The sequence below is a fragment of the Phasianus colchicus genome, chromosome 15 (assembly GCF_987193195.1).
Source record: "Phasianus colchicus chromosome 15, bPhaCol1.hap1.1, whole genome shotgun sequence".
NCBI lineage: Eukaryota > Metazoa > Chordata > Aves > Galliformes > Phasianidae > Phasianus > Phasianus colchicus.
In genome coordinates this window covers 12,962,821-12,971,578 of record NC_143450.1, presented here as the reverse complement: position 1 = coordinate 12,971,578, position 8,758 = coordinate 12,962,821, and the positions used below count along the sequence as shown (strand labels likewise).

The 8,758-nt window shown below is 42.9% G+C and overlaps 1 protein-coding gene across 1 annotated transcript in view; it reads left to right on the top strand.

Annotated features, from left to right (window-relative positions):
• The first annotated feature begins 792 nt into the window (after positions 1 to 792).
• The window catches only part of GRIA1 (glutamate ionotropic receptor AMPA type subunit 1), a 166,213-nt gene continuing 158,247 nt past the window's right edge, over positions 793 to 8,758 (top strand). Inside the window, exon 1 of the mRNA XM_090150693.1 lies at positions 793 to 869. The gene's annotated coding sequence lies outside the window, so the exon portion shown is untranslated. The remainder of the gene's footprint in view (positions 870 to 8,758) is intronic.

The following is an 8,758-nucleotide window of genomic DNA, read 5'->3' as shown; positions in this document are numbered from 1 at the left end:
TGAAAGAATTCAGAAACTCAGCAAAAATACAGCCTTCCCAACCACTAAACATATGTATCTCACTGATAAGGATCCTACCCACCTTGCACTTGTCTCTAAGCCCTTGTGCTGTTGTTTTAGCTATTGCCAACACGAAACCATGACCCTGGATTGGAGCTGCTGCTCCCTCATTGCTGAGAGCATTGTGCAGAGCAGGCTGCGTTCTGCAAAACCCGTCAAGCCTTCATTTAACATGATGGAGAGCCTTGCCAAGGAGAAACACTCCCTTATCCATCACTATGTTGCTAACACCCCTCACGGAGACCCAAAATGGCTGCTTGGCGTGAGATAAGGTCTTGCTGGCATTTAACCTTCCCTCCTGGGCAGGGGAGGAGGGAAGCTGTGATTAACAGCCACTGCCTCGCTGCGCACTGAGGGCCGAGCTCTGCACTGAAGAGATGTTCACAGAGCTGAGATACTGTGGTTATTGTGGCTCTGGTGCCAAGAAAAGAAAAAAAAGGAGCATTGTGTTTTCTGCACGTATTACATTTTCTGCCAGCAGCTTCCTGGGCTGAAGATGACTTTGCCCCCTGGGCCACTGGAAAGACCAAGACCTGTCCTGAGGTGGCAGAGCAAAGCACTGCCCTGGACATGCATTGGGCCTGTGTCACAGGATTAAGCTCAGCATCCCTCCTGCAGCAGCCCAGCACAGGTGGTGGGAGGTTGATTGGTGATGTGGGAGGTTCTGGGGAAGCTTTAAAAGGCCCCAAGAGAGTTTGAGCAGGGCAGTACTTGCCTGAGCTTTGCTAGGTGCTGATCTACAGTAAAGCCCTGCTTCAGCTCATCTTGACCCTGCATGGCATAAAGTCAACTCTGCTGGAAGCTGCAAGGTAAGACTCAATTATTATTAAATCTAAGGGTTTTACTGATGAACAATGTTGTTCTGCTGTGATGACAGGCTTAAACAAGCCCTTACTCACTGTTCTCAGCAAAGAAGTGAGCCTTGGTGTTTGTGAGGCCCCTCTGTGGGCTGTGCGAAGGGGAGTGAGCAGCTGGGCCCTCCCATGAGGTGGGGAGGTACTAAGTGATGCTTTGGTGTGCAATGATTTGGCTTCTGCTTTGTCCTCAGAGTGGCATGGGAGCCCTCTTAGTGATTTGGTTTTGCTGTTTTGTTTGTCATCTGCTCTGGCTGTTTTATTTCGTTTTGCTTAGCCTCCTGCAGTGATAAGGCATGAGCTATCCTGGGGTTCTCTGGCACTGTTGCAAAAAACTCCTTCATTGTCTTTTATCAGACCAACCTGGAATTCCTGTTGGCTGAAATCTCGGTAGCTACCAGTCAAGCTTGTTCTGACTCCTTCTCTGCAGGTCCCTGAGGAGAGGTGGGGTAAAGGCTGGTTCTCCTTTGGGCTCTGGGTTTCCCTGTAGAAAGCCTTCAGGCTGTCCAGTTAATAGCTCAGCAGTGAGAATGACCTAGTGCTGCGCTCTGTTAGCTTCTTGCTTAAAGGTAGCTATGACTTCATGGCACACTGGCAGTGGTGCTCCCGGCTCAGCTGCCTATTCCATCCCTGTAGGACTTTTTGTTCCTCAACTGAGCTGTGATAATACAATTGGTGATGGTGTGTGAACGTAAATATTCCTCAGGAATAGTTGAAAATCACCTTTGAATGACGCACTGTCAAACCACAGCTGTCAGCCCACCCACCTGAGACCTCTGATTTCTTGCACTGCTGACTGAATGGTGTACTGACCTGGAAAGGCTGCTGCTGGGGAGTGGATATGGATTCCAGTGGACTGCTCCATAGGCAGGGAAGTTATTGGCCTAGGATTAGCTTGATGCTGACAGGTCTTTGTCTCTTAAGTGCTGTTTATATCTCTGTTTTAGAAGCCAATAATTTAGTATGAGTTGGCAATAATTGTAGAGCACTATAATGTGTCTCTCAAACTATAATGTTACTAGTCAGTTTATAACTGCTGAAATTCCTTTCTATACAGTGCTCTAGATGAAATAGATAGTCTTTGTTCTTTATTAAGGCTTGATGGTAAGGGCTTTGTACTTCAGCTCCAAGCCTGTTTTTTGTCATTCTGGTGGAAAATTTTCAAAACTAAAACTGAGATTTTAATGCTGTTTGCGATTGTGAAAACATGCTTCAATGCTGATTTGCATCTCTAGAGTACAAAGCCTATTTTTCTCATTTGTTAGTCATGGGGGGCTTTGTGTCCAACCTACAGTTCCCTCAGAGGTGTGTGTAAACCATCTCTTTCTGGGTCATGATTGCACTGAAGGTTTCGATGTTGTCATACTGCAGTATTGTATGGGTGAAGCTTCCTGTGGGAGCCTGGGAGTGCATGTTGACTTAAGGAGCAAGCTGAACAGTCTTGAAATCATGGTTCTGTGTTACAGTGGTGCTGATTCTTGTTAGCAGGGCTTGCTAAGCACCAGCTTGATGCCATGATAATGTCACCATGTGGTTTTGATTAGGAACAGTTTGTCATACCCACTACTTAGCTGGTAGAGATCCCAGGTCTGCCTGTCATGTAGATACGGCTTAGCGTAGTCACTATTTTATTCCAGTATGTTAGTTAAAATAAGAAATATCAGCAAAATGCATTTTTACCATGGAATCTGTCACTATTCTTACATCTCTATTCACCATGAAATTTTCCTACAAATAAGTTCTCCAGCTGACACAAACTAAAAAAACATTAGCAGTGAATGCCCAGCTGAGAAACTGTTTCATTAGCAAAGTCCAGCTTGGAAATGAGGAGGTGGAGGGGGTCTATCTAACTTGGAGTAAATCTTTCTTCTCAGAGCTCTGGGTGAGTGGGCTCCTTCCACTGAGACTTCTGTGATGCTGAGCTGCTTTTCCGGGTGATGCCACAGAGTGGCTTCTTTGACAGATGGCGATGAATTGACAACTTTAAAGGTCTCTTTGCAGAAAAATGACATGAAGAGAGGTGCTTTCGCTAACAGAGCCTTGCTGAAGTAGAGTGGATTCTGCAGGTCTGTTCCTTTGAGTTACTGTAGAGAAACTGGGGAATGTTCCTGGGCTGTAGCTGGTGCTCAACCTGTGGGGTGGTCAATAGGTGAGGCTGGATTCTTCCTGAAGTGATGATTTTTCACAGAGAGTGAGTGTGAGGATGATTGCTGGGGAGACTTGTGACAACCCATTGGACATGCAAATAAGATAAGCTGACGCTTTATTCATTTACTGCCTAAATATTCCTCAATTTGGGCACTGACTTTTTTCCCCTGTCACTTAAGAGTATTAGGGGGAAAATTTTCCCTTCTGAGTTCTGAGGTATGGCATTGTTCACTGTAGGAGTCCTCCTGGCTATCTGAACTTGGCCCTGATTGCTGTCAGCAGCAATTGGCAAGAGGGTTTTATCTGCAGATATAATCTGTTCCTTGTCACTGCAGCATTAGCAGTCAGAGGGTTTCTCTATTTCTGCTTTGCATAAATGCTTTCTTGGAACTCCTGGAAGCACTTCTTTCATGTCCCAGTATTATCACTTAGGCTAAGTCTTTGCGTATCCCACTGCGGAGATGAGAGCAATGTTCTCTGCTGGGTTTTGCATGTGCTGTGGTGGTAAATAGGTGTAATAAAACCCCGGAGCTTCCCAGAGAAATCTTGTGCTACGTTATGGATAGTGAATGGAAGAAACTTCAGAACTTTTGAGCTGAGAACTGACTGTGACTTGCAATCTTGGCCTCTACCAAGATCTTTTTTGTTTCCTTGCCTTTTTTCTCCAGTTTGCTGTGAAGTCCTGCCCCAGCAAACAAAGCATTTCTGAAGAGGGTTTCCCAGTCTCTCCAACTGTAATGAAAGAGAAGCCAGAGTTCACAAATGTCATGCCTTACATTGCTGTCGTATATTCTCTGAAATTGAACGCTATCTCTATACAAAAGAAAAGGAGCAAAACTCAAAGCAGGAAAAAACACTTCTGTATCCAGTATAGCTCTGGGTAGAAGGCAGGTGTGGTGTAGGGTTCACTGGGTGTTGTTTGATAATTAAGGATATTTCTCTAACTTCTGAAACTGCATCAAGACATCTGTGCTATACCTGGAGTATCCCTTCTATCTTAGTGCAGTGCTTGAACAGCAATAACAAAATAAGAAGCAAAGCAGATGGCAGTACAGAAATATCTTTGATTTATTCAGATGAGGCCAGAAGAATGAATATCCCAATGATTGGATGGTATGTGACATCAATCATAAAGTTAGTCACTACTTAATATTTTGTCTGCTCAGAGTATGTAAGCCTTTTAAACACAGACCACTATTTTTGCGGATATTTATTCTTAAAGTATCCTGTCGTGAAATTCTTAGCAGCATCCATTAGTAGGTCTGAAATTGATGGGAGATCTGTTGACTGTGCTTTAAAAGAAGCTGTACTTAACTGGGATTGCTTCAAGTTCTTTTTATTTCTGTCATTTTTCCGTCTCTTTGTAGAAAATGTTTAGCTCTATTTGCACATCATGCCCAGGCTGTCATGAGGTGGAGAGGTCACCTCTTGCAACTTCCAAATGCATTTCTAAGTAGTTTTTCCTGCTACCCATACCTCATTTGAATGCAAGTTTTTGAAATGTGAGCTGTTCTATTCCAAGAACAATAGGAAATACTGCAATTAGTGAGGGAAAAGATTAAGGTGAAGGATTTCTAGCAAAAATAGTGAGCAAATAATGAGTTCTACTATGTACATGTTCACAATGTTTCCCTGGCACTGGGTAGGTGACACTACAGGTAATCTGAGTTCTCAGAAGTGATCTTGTACTGCTGGCGTGAGTGAGTCATTGGGTGGGAATGGTGTTCGTGGGTAAATCAGAGAATAGAATGAAGCTTAATTAGGATGAGATCTATGGATAGTTTTTGGGTTGTGTCTGTCGATCAGTCTATTTACTGTTTGTACTGTGAGCCGTGTATGAAGCAGAGATGTAATCTAACCACAGCACCTTCAAGGACTAAAGCCAGTAAAGGGCCATTGCTTCCCTGGTCAAAGTTTTTGAGGCAATATCAACTTGCACACATCTATATTATTGTACTGATGCTTAATTAGAAATCACTTGTGTGCTCAACTGTGATGTATTTTTGTGCAGTAGCACTGAAGCTGCTTTTGTTTTAAGAGAAAACGGGCTTGTTTTATTCCACTTCCATTCCCTAATCTAGATCATTATGACAGTTCATTCTGTAGTATTAGCACAAATGCAGGAATTAGCATGTTGAAAACGCATTGTCAGAAGTGAGCAATGGGTGGCAAGGGAGCAGGACTGACTTAATGCTCAGCAGTAGTCTGAGCATTAATCTTTAATAGTGAACCTATATATTTAACTTTTAAAGTGTATAGTGGCTGTTACTTTGGCAGATAGTAGCATTTCAGCGTTAACTGTGATGTGTTGTGAACACATGGCTTTCTGGGCTCTGCCCAGAGGCAAATTCTGCTCTGCTATAGGCAGCCATGATGCTACAGCATTGGTGCTGCATGGATGTAATTGGTGGGAGGTGGGGGGTTTGTCTCCTTGTCTATCCAAACTGTGAAAGCCCCATGGGAAGTAACATAGAATCAATGCCTTTGAGTGTCTCCCTGATCTGGAACATCAGGATAGCTTGTTTTGTTTTTGTGGTGATGTTCCTCTGCTAATTGTAATGAGCTTTACACTTTGAAAAGAATAAGAAATATTAGGTATTATTATCGTTCAATAGGATGAATAACTAAAGAGAATAATTTCTTATTCAGACTTACTTAAGAGTAAACCACTGAGCAATTTGATAAGCCAATTCCTGTGGGTAATTAAGAGGAAAATGTGAGCTTTTCTGGAACTGAGTTTTTTTGTGTGTGATTTATATGCTGACTAACTGAGCACTAAAATACAGACTACTTCCTTCAATGTTTTCAGCTTGGATTTTTGTCATAAAACAATCCTATAATGGTAATACAGACTGCAAATATCAAGTCAGATCTCACTTACAGCCATGTTCCTGTTGTCTCCAAACTGTGCCTATGAACTCACAGCCTTAATTAAAAGGACAATGATGCTTGTGTGAGGGTTTTGGGGTTTGCAGTTTTTGTCCTATGGATATCATTCTGATCAGAAGTGGTGTTAACTTTGTGCTGAAATGCTAATTAAAAAAGCAAGCTTTTCTGTACTGGTATTTTTAAATAAGAATTCTGAACCTGTTGGGGATGGATGTGATTAAAACGCTTTCAAAGTAGTTCTGAGTTTCAGTTATTTAAATATAAGTCTGGACTTCCATGGGCGTGGGGCAACTTGTGCAGTGGAAAGAGTGTCCCAGGTATGTAATTACCAGACAGCTGGGGCACAGAGTATATCTCCTCCTGCATACAGCATGGGTGTTGGTGAGATGTAGAAAGGGGTCAGCAGCTTCTTGGCTGCTGCTTAGCTCTCCTATGCATACAGAGGAGAAGGTATTGAAGCTGCTTTCCACTGCAATTAGGTTCAAGGAATTGGATGCCTTTAGACGTGTGTGCATCTCTAGGAGACACTGGCAATCACTGTTGGCTTTAAATGTCATTGCAAGATTAAATGTTAAGGTTGAAGTCAGCATTGGAAGTTCCAGTGACTCCACGGGTGCAAGTTTATATTTAGACTATACTTACAGAAGAGCCCTAAGGCAGCCCTGCAGTCCAAACTCACCCCCTCCACAGTCAAAGAAACTGCAGGCTTGTCCCTTGGCATAGCTGGAAGCCTTCTTTCAAAGCTTGCGGGACCCCAAGGACCCAAAACCTTCAGTGCCCTTTTATGCTACTGCTAATCTCCCTTCTGGCTGCTCCAGCCTCAATATAACCAGGGATGAGCTAATCTGGGAGTACCAGGCTCTTTAGGAATAATGTTGTCATCCGTTAAGTATTGTGCTTTAACCTCAGGCTCTGTCCATACCAGCAATATTGCCATCCTACTTCTGTCCCCTTCTGTTGTCAGAGATGGTCAAACAAGAGCGTGCAAGGCAGTAATTCATTCGGGGGGACTTTATGTTTAATAGGAGTCTCCAGAAACTGCTTACACACAAGATACTGCTTCCAGGCATGGAGCGTGCATGATGCTGAGTGAATGTGTAGTGCTGTGGAAGGTAAGCTGAGCATTTCTATGTCGGATGGCTGCACTGAGTGTTGCCAACTCACTGCGCTGTGAGCAGCCACTGGAGGACTTTGTTATGCTGCCATCCAGCTTGTTAGCTCTCAGCAGCTCACACATGCTTATTTATATAAACGAAACCTGTGAAAGCAAGACAGTATGTCAAAGTCAAATTACTTTGCTGTGATTCTCCTCCTTTAGCAGGAAAAGATGGGGCTACTGTACTCATTCATCTCCTTTCACTGCAAAGTAATGCAATTAGCAGTGAGGAAGGGCTGCCAATCCAGTGAATAATCTTAGAGATCTCCAAGCAGTTAAGCATGTTAATTAAATTGGCATTGCAGCAAGAGTTTGAGTTAGCAGAGTTCCAGTGATCTGTTCTGGAAGATTTTTTTTCTGTACACATTACTTAAAGGCTTCCCAAGTTTAGACTGACTTGGCCTGACTCTTCTCAGCCTCTCCATGGCTTTCTATTCATTATCTATATCACTCTAACAAGGCACACATTACTTCCCTTAATTGTATTATTTTTTTTTTTTGCTTATAGGCATATGTTGTTCTGTCTTGGATTTATTCCAGAATCCCCTTCTTGTTCTTGTGTATTTCTACTTTTAACTGTGAGAATCAATAGGTACAACTCAAATTTGGCATACCTTTTTACACTCTGATCTTATTTGAGACCCATCCTCTAGATTACTAATCCCAGCATTAAAATCATCAGAAAGGATGCCATACAATGCTGAAGAGCCTGTGCTGTTGCACTACAACTCTGTGTTCCAATTCTTTTACCTCTAGCTAAATAAAGGCAGATGCCCTTTGGGATTTTGCTTTAAAAACACTGGTACTTGTGTTCTGTGTTGTTTGCAGGAATTTGTATCACTTACTCTTCCTTGAATGACCAAAAACATCTTATCTGGATGTAAGGCTCTATTCTGGTTTATGGGTAGTAAATGCATGTAATCATGATTCAGCAGTATAAATCAGAAATAACTCTGAGGCTGTGTGAAACTGAATTTCAGTGCAAGAGGAGGGGAGAAAAACAGTGAACTTAACAGGACCCACTGAGAAGTAAAGTAAAAATTGCTGTAAGCACTGACGTCTGTGAGAATTCATTATAATAATTAACAGGGTAGCCCCTTCACTGTGTGACAGTTCAGAGGCCAGCATCGAGTCCTTGGAACTGCTGCTTTTCTGCCTGTATTGCCTCTTCTTCAAGGAGATTGGTTGTGTCCCCACTAGACAGCGCTAGCGAGCATCTGGTTCTTGGGGGTGGAGAACAGATAAGCTTAATGATTGCATCCTAAATCATGGCAGAACTCAAAGCGTGATGCCTCCATGTGCGGTTGCAACATTGCTTTGTCTGCAGGCATCTTGTGTGAGATGTCAGGTGAATGCTGAGTGCCTTTTTCCATTCCCTTGCCTGTCATTCCCATGTAGGGATCTGCCTGTGCCCCCAGAGCATCTCAGGGCGCACCTTTTCCTGTCCCATTTTGAATGCTTTGCTTTAAAGGCTGCTGGAACTAGTTCATTGGGGGGAAAAAATCTTTTTGCCTCTTTTTCTCTAAAATGGATCCGTAGGAGGTTGGATGTGCTGAACTAGTACATTTCTAAGGACAAAAACTCCTAATGTTTTTGAAGAATTTTTTTTTCCCCTGTTACCATGTTGCCAAGCAACATTTTTACAGTATCA